Source organism: Dendropsophus ebraccatus, chromosome 3 (assembly GCF_027789765.1).
Source record: "Dendropsophus ebraccatus isolate aDenEbr1 chromosome 3, aDenEbr1.pat, whole genome shotgun sequence".
NCBI lineage: Eukaryota > Metazoa > Chordata > Amphibia > Anura > Hylidae > Dendropsophus > Dendropsophus ebraccatus.
Genome location: NC_091456.1, coordinates 138072962 through 138087542, shown reverse-complemented (window position 1 = coordinate 138087542; position 14581 = coordinate 138072962). Strand labels below are relative to the sequence as shown.

Genomic DNA, 14581 nt, shown 5'->3' with positions numbered 1-14581 from the left:
CTCTTATATAGTAGCCAGCCCTCTCCCATATCCTCTTATATAGTAGCCAGCCATCCCCCATAGTCTTTTATATAGTTGCCAGCCCTCCCCCATAGTCTCTTATATAGTAGCCAGCCCTCCTCCATAGTCTCTTATATAGTAGCCAGCCCTCCCCCATAGTCTCTTATATAGTAGCCAGCTCTCCCCAGTTCTCTCATATAGGTCAGCCCTCCCCCATAGTCTCTTATATAGTAGCCAGCCCTCCCCCATAGTCTCTTATATAGTAGCCAGCCCTCCCCCATAGTCTCTTATATAGAAGCCATGGTGGACCAGATGTAATTAAAACTCTTAATTGCCTGGCAGGCCGAAAATAATGGCACCACGGGCCAGATTTGGCCCGCGGGTCAGAGTTTGACATGACTGATTTAAAGGGAAGCTGTTAGCTATATATCACTTTCAGAGCTCAAGTGTCAAGGAGGTGTTGCCAAGCTGCAGCATGCGTGCCTGCTCCCTCCTCCACCTCCTCCTCCTCCATGAATAGGCAGTGACATAGCTATAAGGGTCGCAATGGTCCCAGCTGGTACTGGGTCTATAACTCAGGAACGTCCCAGAGATGCTCCATCCCACGTTAAGGTTGATTGCTTATGCCTTACCTGCTCAGTAATAAATGAAATAACAAGAACCTAGAGAACGTTATTATAGTCATTGTCACAGGGATCTATCACTGAGCAAATATTTATGGAAAGAGTTAATGATGTCGTACAAAACAGCCTCAGAGCATTTGTGCCGCAGTTGTCACACATGTCCATGGATAGAGCAAAGCACCAAGTGACGGGAGGAGAGAACCAGCCCTTATCTTGTATCAGCATAAAGCAAATTCACAAATGTCATATTTTTTAGTGTCTTTAGTAACCCACTGAAAAAGTACAACATGACAGTACATACCGCAACAGGGCGAAGTGTCACACTCTCTTGTCGTTGTCATTTATGTAAGTGCTCCTTCTGAACCAACACTGAACCAGTGGGTTTTCTGTAAAACAGGAATAACTGGAGTTACAGTCGTTCACATACTTCACATGGCCGAGATGTAAGTGATGAGACATGTTACATGGTAACAGATTTTTCCACTTCCAGACATAATAGTTTACAGTGGATCTGAGCAACGTTTAGAAACAATGTTTTACATTATTTATAGGCAACTCACACAGCCTAAAGATAAAGATGTCCAGACTGAAGAAATGTGACACCAATCAGCTGGAGGAAAAAATACCGCAAATCATTCTGAAATATCCCATATTACATAAGCATCAGCCCTATGCCTGTCCACTCATGACCACAGGCTTTACTGAGCAAACAATAACCAGAGCTGTTTATTATATTCACTAGGAGAGTCTATTCACATGTACAGGAACTGCAGCTCACCTGAAGCTGCACATTTCATACTATGTTCAATCATTTAGTTACATTGATATTTGCAGCAAATCCACTAGTGTGAACATACTCTATAAGCAAAGCTGCTGTCTTGCAACAGCGCCACCCCTGTTCTCAGGTTGTGTGTGTTATTGTAAGTCAGCTGCACTCACTTCAATGGAACTGAGCTGCAAACCCCACTCTCAAACTGAAAATAAGAGAGGTGCTGTTTCTGCAAGAAAGTAGCCATGTTTCTAAGCCTGGATAACTGCTTTAAACTCTAAAATAATATCTAGTTGTTATTATTATAATTATTATTATTATACTGGAGCCCATAGTGATCGAGTGCTGAGCCGGCATCAGTGTCATTGTGGCGCAGAGCCCTGTCTGGGATGGACACAGGGATAACCCGGCTTCAGTTTAGACAGCTGCATTTAAATGGCCGAGCTGTGCAGGCTAATAGCCATGGTCCCCAGCTGCTATCAGCAGCGCAGTTCAGAGTAGGGTCATGATGTGGCCCCTCTCTGAACCCCCTAAAAGTGCCAGAATGTATGGGTTCGACTTGGGTAGTTAAGAGGGTTAAAGGGGTTCACCTCACTTCCTTTGGATTATCATCTTGGAAGTAATCCTTCTGAGATATGAAGAGGGTGGGCGTGTGTCCCGATTATCGGGAGGGCGCGTGTCTCGAAGTGTGGGCAAGCCCATTCCCACATGTGATGTCTAATAGCTGCCCAACACCCGCCCCCTCCATGTTTCGGAAGGCTTACTTCAAGATATGGATTCACAGAAAGTGAAGGCTTCAGTTGTCTTCTGCTTCCTAGATAACCCCTTTAATAGGTCTTTCTGGGAAAGTATCATTTCTTCTATTCCTATATAATTTGCCTCTTATTAACTCTCAATGTGCTCACATTTTGCAACTGACCCAACAGTCCAAAATCACACTCACATGTGGTGGTCAATGGGTAAAGTTGCAGGGCAACATCACGGGGGAGATTTATCAAAGTGTGTAAAATTTAGACTGGTGCAAACTGCCCACAGCAACCAATCACAGCTCAGCTTTCCTTTCAGCACTGCCTAAAGCTGAGCTGTGATTGGTTGCTGTGGGTAGTTTGCACCAGACTAAATTTTACACCCTTTGAAAAGTCTCCCCCCACATGTCCACCTGCCATGTGGACGTGGGGGTTGGCTACAAGCAGCAGGCACAACATAGAGAATGGTCTTTGATCTGCAAACGTTGAGTATTAATCATTCTCTTTACATCTAGGTAACACATCAAAAATTCCAACTTCCAGTAGGAAAAAAACCTACATACTCTACATGTGACCAGTTTAATCAAGTTTGTTAAAAACTATGCTTTGGATACAGAAAGATAAAAACTTGGAGTCTAGTCTTTCAAAACACCAACAAAACTAATCCCTTCCTGGAGACAATAAACCACTGTGAATAAAAAGAAGAAGAAATTTCTTTGCAATTTTCCATATGAATCAACCAAACAGGCATGTCCACGGGCTGATCAAAAAACACTTCATATTTAACCTCTTAAGGACCCAGCCAAACTTTATCAATATGAAAAGTATGAATGTGAATGAAGAATGTGGGGATGATTTTACCTTTTAGCGTATATGTTTATGAAAACCCCCAAAATTATCAGAAAAAATTACATTTTTCTAACTTAAAATTTTTCTGCTTATAAGGGAAAAAGTTATGCCACATAAATAAGATACTAAATAACATATGTTTGCTTTATGTTGGCAGAATTTGTTAAACTTGCTTTAAATTTTTTAAGATGATAGAAAGCTTAAAAATTTGGCCGCAATTTTCCATCTTTTCCCAGAAATTTTTAAATCAGATTCTTTAGGGACCAGTTCAGGTTTGAAGTGGATTTGAGGGGTTGTATGTAAGAAAAAATAATTATGTAAGCACCATAAATTACCCCATTTCATCCAAACTGTTCAAAATCATATCCAGATTTTTTAAAGCCTTTGGGTGATTTACAGAAATAAAAGCAAAATGTGTGAGAAAATTAAAAATCTGCATTTTCTGTACAGAAATTCTATTGTCATCCAATATTTTTATAACAGAAAACCTATAAAAAAGGAATTCTCTGCTATAGTTATTGCCCTTATATACCAGTTTACAGAAATATCCCATATGTAGCCCTATGGCTACATAATTGACTCCACAAGCCTCAGACATGAAGCAGCATCTAGTAAATTTTGAAGCCTCCTTAATATTTGGCCATTAACCCGACCCAGATTCCACCTACAACCCTGCAACTGGCTAATCAGAACTGACCAGCAAATGGCAGTGATCATAGTTCTGGGGGGGGGGGGGGGGGATAGCGTCTTTACTAGATTTAATGAATGTAGGCACACAGCCAAAGCAGTGTCACTTATAAAGCAATAATCTGGGCCATTCTTAGTAAATATGGCCCAATAAGTTCAAAGTTTTCAAATGCAGTTTTAGATTCAGATCTGCAATAATCTGCAGCACAATCTATAACAATGCATTTCATTGCAATTATGTAATTTCCCCATTGCAGTCAATTGGGAAAATGTGCAACAAACCTGGGACTTTTCCGCAACAGCAATTGACATGCTGTGATTTAAAATGCACGCACAGATCAACTAAAATTTATGAAACATATGCTATTTTTTTGTATCTGCTACAAGACTTGAATGGGATGTTCGGGTATAAAATTGTACTTTACTATGCTGCCTGGATTGCATGGGAGATGTCAGGGACATTTACATACTTGTCCAATGCCGTTACCATTATCAGGTCCTGGACTGTCCAATTTCTGTCACCGCAAGCGATTTCAAAACATCTGTTGATTGGACAATTGTGTGTCTGTCTGTGTGACTCAAGACAAAAGATTTTTTGATCTACTGGAGGTACAGTAAGCTGTAAAGGTTTCTGTGAGCACAGATCATGGAGACAAAGAATATTTGGATGCAGAAAGTATATTTATTCGTATAATTGGTATGTAACCTCATTAATAATACACAGATGGCCTACAGTACTGTATAAAGAACAGCAGATATGATGGATCTATGCAGTGGGGATGGCACTGTGATGGAAGATCATCTTAACAAAGGTGACATATAACTTCCACAAGGGCCGCTGTTCATCACAATCCCTTTTCTCAGTACTGGTGAATAAACACACCTTCAAGCTTAGAGATTACAGATAGAACAATGCTTTGCTGTTTCTAGTAAGAAACACTGGTACCATTAACCATCTTAAAGTGCTTGGTGGTAAACCCAGTGGTGACATCTCCCACTCACACACACTTAGCAATGTATTATATTTAGGTGTAAGATAGCAAATAAAGTGCACAGTTAGTAGAGAATACAGTATCAAATGGAAACAAATGTGGTATAGGGCTACTTACCATAATGACGGAGCTATTTCCGCATGATCACAGGGCTCCTTAGACATTTACACTAATTACCCTGATATATCTCACGTATGATCATGTAAGGATTCCTGTACGGCTGCCAAGAACTACTGGCAGGTAACCTCCAGCGCTGAGCAAGTAAACTCCAAAGTCTATGGCTTATCACTACAATGCGTGTACAAGCAGCAATGCCGGTAAGCAGAGCCTATGGAGTGCACTGGGATATGTCTGTATGGCACACTGTACTTGTCAGTTTGCCTTTTACATTTTTCTTAGTATGACGAGCTGATGAGCTGTTTATTCAGATCTATATTGTATTTAGTTGTATGATGTTAACTCAGCTCTAGATTGTTTTTAGATGTGCTGCGTAAATTGATTCAATGCAAATTTAGACCCGTACAATCACAGTGTTTGTCATTGAGATTAGGCTTAACGTTTAGTGGTTATTTGCATGATATCTCAGCTTTGAAAAGTCTAGCAAGAAAGATAAAAAATATTCACAGTTCATTGTACAGAGACAAAGACATGGAGTAGGATGAATTTAATACTGCGGGGCTGCTTTATTTCTTAGTGCACCCCCCCATGCCCCCCCCCATGTTCAGGCGAACCTGGCAAACCCCAATTTCAACAGGTCTGCTTAACTATAATCATGACTAATGTGTTTTTTTGATCTTTCATTCACTGGAGGAATATAATTTGATTATAAAAGTTTACCTATACAGATGCTTCTCTCTAAAGTTAAAATGATTTACAGATCTTTACAAATAGCAGAGATTTTTCATCCCACACACTTCACTAGGCTACACAACTGCAGAGGTTATGAATTGCATGTCTGAGTGATGTAACTGTACTGTCTCAAGGTTTTGCTCCTCACAATAAAGACCTTTCATAAACTTGCCACCTCCATTGACAAGAATACCTTACATTTTATTTTATCAAGATAGCCTGTTTTTCACAAATCCTGTGAGTTGTGAAAAATCAGGCTTTATGTCACATCCTGTTCAATCAGGATGCATTTTTTTTAGTTTGTTTGATTTTTCTGTGTGTGTGTGTGTGTGTTTCGGCGCCTCTAGAAACAGTTGCTCTAAAAGAGCAAATATACTCAGAAGTTAAAACCACATAGGCTAACTACATGGTGGTTAAAGGGGTACCTTGTTGAAAAGAAAATGGTTTTCAAATCAATTGGTGTCAAAAATCGGTTTTACTTTCTGGTACTTATTAGCTGCTGTATGTCCTGCAGAAAGTGGTGTATTCTTTCCAGTTCGGCACAGTGCTCTCTGCTGCCACTTCGGTCTATGATATGTAATATCCAGAGCAGGAGAGGTTTTTTATAGGGATTTATAACTACTCTGGACAGTTTCTGCATGGAAAGAGGTGTCAGCAGAGAGTACTGTGTCACACATGAAAGAAATCAGCACTTCCTGCAGGGCATACAGCAGCTGAGAAGTTCTGGAGGGCTAACAGTTTTTTAAAATAAAATTTACAAATCTATATAACTTTCTGACACCACTTGATTTTAAAACAATTTTATTTCTCTGAAGCACCCCATTATGATGTCAGTGCCCTCAGCCCATATTATCAGTGTTACTGCACTGTAATCTGTATTATTTTAAACTGAATATTATATATATTTATAAACTGATTCTTTATTCATTTCAAAACTTAGGTTCCCCCATGAGGCTTTTAAGTTCAAGGACTTTATCAGGAGAATTAAAGGCATCAACCAATGTTCCATTAATGTCACTCAAACACTGAATTATTGTTCTTCATTACAAAGTCCCAGCCATTAAACTCTCCCATTAAGTCATGCCGACTTGGCAATAACTACAAATGTCACTGCCTTTGTGTCTATTAGTATTTCTTAGTCTGTACCTCTCAATTATAACATAAGGTAACTTTGCAAATACACATGCATATACCTCCCACACAGACACAGGAAAAGGTGGAAAGTACTGGGCACAACCTTCTAATCATTGAATTCAGTTTCATTTAGTCCCATTGCCACAGGTATATAAAACCAAGCACCTACCAAAGTCTGCCATTACAAACATGTGTGAAAGAATAAGCTGGTCTTAAGAGTTTTCTGAATTCCAAAGTGGTACTGTCATAGGATGGCACCATCACAACAAATCAGTTATTTTCTTCTAGGTATTTCAGTTGTGGAGATCACATAAAGTTGCATAAGTTCATAAAAATCACCAATTCAAACCTTATCTGGAATTAAAATTAAAACCAAGACTTTATTGGGAGCTTCAGGAAATGAGTTCCTATAGCTAGGTAGCTGCATGCAAGCCTTACACCACTACCCATAATGCCAGGCATGAGACGAAGTGGTGTAAAGCCACCTCAAGTAGACTCTGGAGCAGTGTAAATGTGTTTTGTGACGTGACAGATAATGATTCTCTGTTAGTCTAATGGATGAGTCTGGGATTGGTGAATGCCAGCTGAACATTACATTTTGCCAGAGATCTGAGATCCCTTGTAATACACTGGGTGCTTGAAATACTTTAAGCCATGCCACACGCAGGTATACTGTATAGACTACTTTTAGGAAGTTTGAATAGAGTCTCTGGTTACTTTAAGTGGAGACCTGACTTTTCAGACAATAGGCTATCCAGACCTATCCAGACCCTTTCAGCTGAAGGGGCTTAAAACACCTTGAGTCAGTGACAATAAAACAGTACCTGTATCCACAACTATGAAGATCTGCCTATTGCTTGTCGAGGGCACAGAGTGACGTAAAATCCAGGAACACAGGCCCGAACTAGTGAGTAAAGCTAGCCGTCGGGGTGACCCATAAGGAGACCTAACACGTTTGCATCAGCGTTCTCGGCTTTACTTGCACTTTCCTGACCACTGACTTCTTGGCTCCTGTCTAAGTTATCAGGATGTATGAAGTAGCAAAAACGATAGCCCCTCAGCATGGATAAGGCTTACTCCCACATCTCTAGTAGCCTCATTGCAGGTGTTACTAGCCTAGCATGGCTAATACAGGAACTCTTTTAGAAATACTAATCAGAAGCAGCATAGACCTTAGAGATGGGTCCTGGCCTCTAGGCCAGACCCTGGACAGTCTCTCAGTAGGGAGACTCTTCCCTAGTTGCTCTATCTCACAATATATATCACTCAGGGAGTGACCGATTGGGGGAAAACTCATTAAAGGACATTGCATCTAACCTCTGATAGATTAGGAGAATAGAGAAGGTACTACTGTGAGGTAGCCTGGACAGGGATTGGTTTTAATTGGATTAAGTTATTCTATAATATTTTAAATGGCTTTAGAATAAAGATTTCCCATGAGTTTTCCAAGCATTTATCAACCTAGAAGGTGGATATGATTTACATTTCTTCGCAATGATGTCACTGAATACTTACTGTATTTTCTGGAATAGACACCCTTCATGAAAAATCATGAAGGGTGTCCGTGCCCAATAGAACCCTATGAGTCTGGAAATCTATCCGGAGAAATCCGGATAGATTTTTTTGACATGTGAAGGGGCCTAAATTTGTATAGGAGATGCATTTAATAGTTGGATCTTGTTAATGAAGACTATTTGCAATTTATTTTGATGAAATGGAGCAACAGAAATGTTACAATTGGTAAATTTGTCCAAGAACATCTAGATGTGCAAAAATCACAGTAATTCTGCTGATATGACGACAGGTTACACATTACATTACATTATATCAGTTAATAACGTGCAATATATTTCCATACTTCAGGTTTACTGGCAGTTTCATTATATATATATATATATATATATAGCTAGCCAGGCAGGATGTTTGATAATGTCAGATGGGGGCAGGTATTGATTTCATCATATGTTTTCATATGTACCGTCTTTCTTTATATTAATTCATAGAAAACACAAGTGTAATAACCTTCTGAGGTGGGTGGATTTGGTTCACGGTCACGCTATGTCATTTAATCTACTCTGTAATAAAAGATGAGGCACCTGAATAGAAAAAATGTCTTCAGAGACTACAACAGCAATCACCTTATTAACCCCTAGTAAAAAGGTTCATAATGTTTTCATTTGCCCTGTATAAGGGTCAAGGCATGCACTGGCTCCAGTATACAGGACTTATCAATGCACTTAACCCCCTGCACTCATGTGATACAGGAAGAGTTAACCTATATTAAGTTATTCTATAATATTTTAAATGGCTTTAGAATAAAGATTTCCCATGAGTTTTTCTAGCATTTATCAACCTAGAAGGTGGATATGAATTACATTTCCTCGCAATGATGTCACATTCTCCTTAGCGTCAGAGCTAAGGCGTGAGATATTACTGGTGCTTATTTTATATGACTGTTTAAAGCTTTCTTGTTACATTGAAGGCTTAGCCTTCACCGCCAGTTATGATGTTGTAAAAATATAACATGTTGGGACCTGTAGTTCTTAGATGTATGGATAACGACACATTGAGGCTTCTCATATACATTGTAATATGTCAGCCTCCGCCAATATAAAAATTAAGCTTTACCTTCTATGAAGATGAGTAAGTATTATTTTCTAAAGGTGTACACATACTAAAAAAATGTTGGCTGAATGATTTTAGAGACATTGTCTGTAAGTGTCTTGAGTATCCTGACTTGCCCCAACCAATTGCGGATGTTGGGTGAAATGATTGAGGAGATGGCGCTTAAAGGGGTAATCCAGAGAGCAGAAAAGGTCCCACCTCTTCTGCTCTCCGGCGGTCCACCTCTGACCGTCCCTGGTGATAACTTCTGCAGATGAGAGGGGGGAGGGGAACATGTTGCAGGCAATGATCAATAGCTGCCCATGGTTAGTAATGTTGCAGCCACATTGAACAGATATTGGGCACTGCAAGTGGATGTGGTTTTGCCTGCACGCAATGCCTGCAACATGCTACCTTTGGCAAAGAAGCCCCCTGCCCATGATTCTCTTTTAAAGGGGTCAGTCAATATATTAAATATATTATAAAAATTACAGCCTGCTAGGGTTTAAAAAAAAAAATACACTATACTCATCTGTCTTCTGCTTGCTGAGTCCAAAAATGCTGCTCCAGTGCTCCCTGCTGCCCCTGTGTACTCCCCTGGATTACACGCTCTCCCTATTCTCCTGAAAACACTATATACAAACTGAACCTGCAGACTACAACTGAAGCCAGTGATTGTTTTTAGTGTGTTGGGAAGACCAGCGCAAGAAGAGGGAGACGTGTCATCAAGACAAGTGCACGGAGGCAGCAGGGAGCACCGAAGCAGCACCCCTGGACTCAGCAAGCAGAAAACAGCTTGGGTTTTGTTATTTTAACCCCCTAGAAAGCTGTATTTGTTTTTACTTATCTTGGAAACTTATTTTGATGCTTAAATATAAGTGAAATCACTACTAGCAGCTAAAGGAGTACAAAGTGCCTCATCCCTATGACATTATTTGCTATACGACTGGGTGAAAATGGAACGTTACCCTTTATACATCACTGTTATATCTACCAATGACATCTTCTTCAATGACAACATCTATTTCTGTTTAAGAAAGATAAAGTATCAACTTTAGAAGTTAAGATACACTATTATTAAGGATTAAAATATATCCATTAATTTCAAAGGGGAATTTCCAGCCTGGACAAAAGGATCAAGCAAACATAAGCCCAGTAAAGACGCTTGTGTAATGGACCTGTGCACGAGAAAAGGTGGTTGTACTCTCACTGTCATGACTTAACTCTTTCAGAATCTGAAAACAGTGTAAGTTTCCTTTGTATGAGACTGGGACAATGTCCATAGAGTTAGGGGGTCTTGTTACACTATTAAATAATAAAAGAGTACATTTACTTAAAAACCCTCACGGTTTTGTTACTCTAAGCTTTTTGGAGACTATTACACCAAAAGATGTCTGACAGATTATCTTACAGATTTTTTTTTAGCCAAAGCCTTGAATGGATTTGAAAAGAAGAGAAATCTCAGTCTTATCTTTACGACCTGTTCTCTGTTTATAGTCCATTCCTTATTTTGGCTGAAAAAATCTGTCAGATAATCTGTCAGATGTCTTTTGGTGTAATAGGGCCCTTAGAGTGGTGACAAGCTGTTATTGAGCCCCCATGAATCCACAACATGGTACACAGCTATTCCTCTCTTTATTTCAGGGTTGGGTTTAACCGGGCTGTTTGTCAGCAGTACCTACATAGGGACTTCCTTTCCCTTACTTGTTTGGCTGTACTTCCTTCTTTCTGCTAAGCCTTGACATAGCGTTGATGAAAATGCACAGAACTGAACAAGCTGGCACTATGGAATAATTTACATAGTACACTACTATAGCTATCATGCGGTAGTGGGTGGGCAGACTCCCTGTTCCACCTTTCTTCTGCGTTTCACAGGTTGAGAAAATGCAGCTACATCCCCTCCTTACAGTCTACCCAGCACTACTGTAGCTCTATCTACTGATCTGCTTTAGAGTTTGGGGCCTGATGAGGTTTCTAAGCAATCACACAAAGATTATTATGCAATGTGCGCTTTATATCAATTCTGCAAAGTGAATAGAGGCAATGAATAGATTTATTTCTAAAATAAACAGTCTTGATGAAATGCTAATTGACCCTTGTCTCAATGATAATTTGTGATCTGCATCACTAGTTTCCAGGATTATAATGCATTCTATTTCTGTACTGATAATTCTTTTTTTCCCTTTATCTTTTCTGTAGCCGCTTAGAACCCATCAGACTACAGTAGAGATTTATGCATAAACAATATAATCTAATTCTCTGATAAGTGCAGGTTCTAAGGTCATAATATCTTTGGTTATGTAGACAGCATGAAGCAGTGATACATCGTCCTTACTCCCGGGAGCCATGGTTACACTATAAATGGCTAGTGAGTTTGAAACAGCTATAGGAGCCAAAGGTTAAGTGAAACAGATCACAACAGATTAGAAAGGATGATTGTACATGGGCACCCTTGTATGGGCACCCTTCTGACATTTCACTCCATTTGCTCTAAGCTAATATGTGTGTTATCACCATGCCTAGAATGCCAATTAGCACTATTGCTTTTATATGTATTTCCATCCCCTGATGTGTCTACCTACACCGATAAAACATGTTGGGAAGGGATTAGCTTAGTATATTGTTAACAGGGCTAAATACAGGTATAAAGGGTGATAGCTCTGACTCTCCTGTATTAATAGTCGTTTTTATCCCTTATTGCTATACTAAGGTCGACGGTGGAACGCGTGGGTGCAGGTGCAAGGACTATAGACTGTGATGAACAGCTGAGGGAAAGCATTGCATTCTGGAACCAGTACTGCATTCTGGGAACTGCTGAACCAGGAAGTATAGAAACACTATACAGAACAAAGCCCCCCAAAACAAATGGATTTTTGGTAGTTTTAAAACTGGGATAGATAGGTTAGTAATGCGTTATGCTTCTGCAGAAGTTTCATTTTTTTAAACCTCTACCTGGTCAGCGCTTGCTCACCCTGGAATATTGTGCCATGTAATAAGATGAGGACTTTTTTTTCTATTTTTTAGATCACACTGCTGCTAAGCCTGTATCCTATATGGACAGTATATTATACGGACAGTAATCCTATGGGGTGAACCATATAATGGCTCATTAAGCCAATCAGTGTAATGTCAGTTATTACCAACAGTGAAGAATAAAATAGCATTGCTTAGTCATATTAATACATGCTTATTAACTGGCAGAATCTTATATCCCGAGTATAGGTTTCATTCTATTTAAAGTATTTCTCATGTGAACCAAAAGCCACTGAATGTACTTTTTACTTTTAGTACCAAGAACCTCAAATCTTTATCATGATCGTAAGTTCACGCTTCCAGACAGCGTGCTTAAACAAGACTCGGGCCCCTATTATCAATATCACAGTGGAGACGGAATAAGTGCTTTAACTTGGAATACCCCTTTAGGCTGGGTTCACACTACGTATATTTCAGTCAGTATTGCAACCAAAACCAGGAGTGGATTAAAAACACAGAAAGGATCTGTTCACACAATGATGAAATTGAGTGGATGGCCGCCATATAACAGTAAATAACTGCCATTATTTCAATATAACAGCCGTTGTTCTAAAATAACAAAATGGTTGCAATACTGACTGAAATATACTGACTGAAATATACATATACTGACTGAAATATACGTAGTGTGAACGCAGCTTTAACATAGACATCACATGTAATACAGACTTAGGTATTCATCTGTCAAAACATCCCTGCAGATTTTCCTACAATGGAGGAACCAGTATGGAAGAGATTGATAATAAAAGTGTGGTGTGACAAAGCTAAAAAGGCAAAATAAGATGTGTACCACCTATAAGCCATGCTCTATTGTGTGAACTGACATGCCTTCTTTGGCCGCTCATTAATGAATAGCGGAAGCAGAAAACTGACATGTCAGTTTTACATGCTTCCGGATGGAATCCCAACCAGAGCGTATACTATGAGGGATATGTATCAAGGGGCAATTTTTTTTTTTTTGGCGTAAAGTGCCCATTTTGGAATAATTTTATTCGCAAATCGGCACTTTATGCCCGGTACGCCAGGGGGGTGGGGATGGGGTGTGAAGGGGGCGGAACAGGGACTCAGAGTCTGCGCAATTCATTATGGTTTAGTCTTAAAGATACGCAGAAAACATACTCCTGCTCTGAGCTGGCGTAGGTTTCCTGCCGTGCGCACCGGCGCGCACAGGATTTTTGTAGAGGCAGTCCGCCTCTACATAAATCTCCGTAGTGCTGGGGCTGCGGGGACATTTTTAAGTCTGGCGCAGAAAACGCCGGACTTAATAAGTGTCCCCCTATGTGTATACGCTCCGGCCGGGATTCCATTAATTCCCACACAACGTATGTGCTGTATAAATCACGGCCGTTGTAGCAAATTGCAACAACGGCCTTGATTTATACAACACATACGTTGTGTGAACATGGCCATATAATGTATATGTAAAGGAGAACAAATGTGCTGTTTTTAGTAAAGAAGCTTACATCACTTATCCATCTGATCACTCTCTGGTTTGCTCTCTGAACTTTAGTTTTATCTGCATAGACTAAGCCCAATTTGAGATCATACTTTTACATCTTCCCAAGGGCATTAACTGTATTCCACACATCTTCATATAAAACTCAAAAGGATGATTATGTAATCAACAAAATTGTACAACTTCTGAATGGTTAAGGCGAAAAGAGAAATTTAGCTATCTCTAAGTAATATATATATATATATATATATATATATATATATATATATATATATATATTCTTATTGAGGTTAACCACATCTACATTAGTGTTGAAAACAGGCGGTTCCAGCTAGTTATCCTAAACTCTGAGACATTTTAAATAAAACCTTCCAGAAGTTTTGAGCAGTGTTACTTAGCTGCTTTGTATTTTATATATAGCATCCTGTTAAGTTTTATAGTTAAACACAATTGTTAAGCAAATGCTGGTCAGACAATAAAATCAGAAAAAAGTTATGAAAACCATTTTATTACATACATTTTAAAGTCCATATATTTTTTAAATAGTAATTTTTTAGTGTAATTGTGGATTTTAAATGGAAAAACTTTTTTTACTTTACGTTTTTGGTCCTACTCTGCAGTATACTTTTGTATGATGGTATTTTACTGCCTGCCAGTGCTTTACTGAAAGGAAAGCTATTAGGTCCTGCCACATGCCTAAAGGCTGTATTACATTGCACGATAATGAGGGGAAAGTGAGCACCAACCTGTCAGATCAGTGCTAGCTTCCCCCTCATTCCCTGCTGTGTTATTACACACAAAGAAAGCGAGTGGGGAGCAGCTGGAGGGGCCACGGGGAG

The 14581-nt window shown here is 39.5% G+C and overlaps 1 protein-coding gene across 3 annotated transcripts in view; it reads right to left on the bottom strand.

Moving 5' to 3' along the window:
* The window catches only part of GHR (growth hormone receptor), a 248303-nt gene that overhangs the window by 213288 nt on the left and 20434 nt on the right, over window positions 1–14581 (bottom strand). For 2 of the 3 annotated variants that reach the window (XM_069962749.1, XM_069962748.1), the window contains exon 2: window positions 925–1009. The exons of the other annotated variant lie outside the window; for it this stretch is intronic. The gene's annotated coding sequence lies outside the window, so the exon portion shown is untranslated. The remainder of the gene's footprint in view (window positions 1–924; window positions 1010–14581) is intronic. 3 annotated transcript variants of the gene reach the window in all.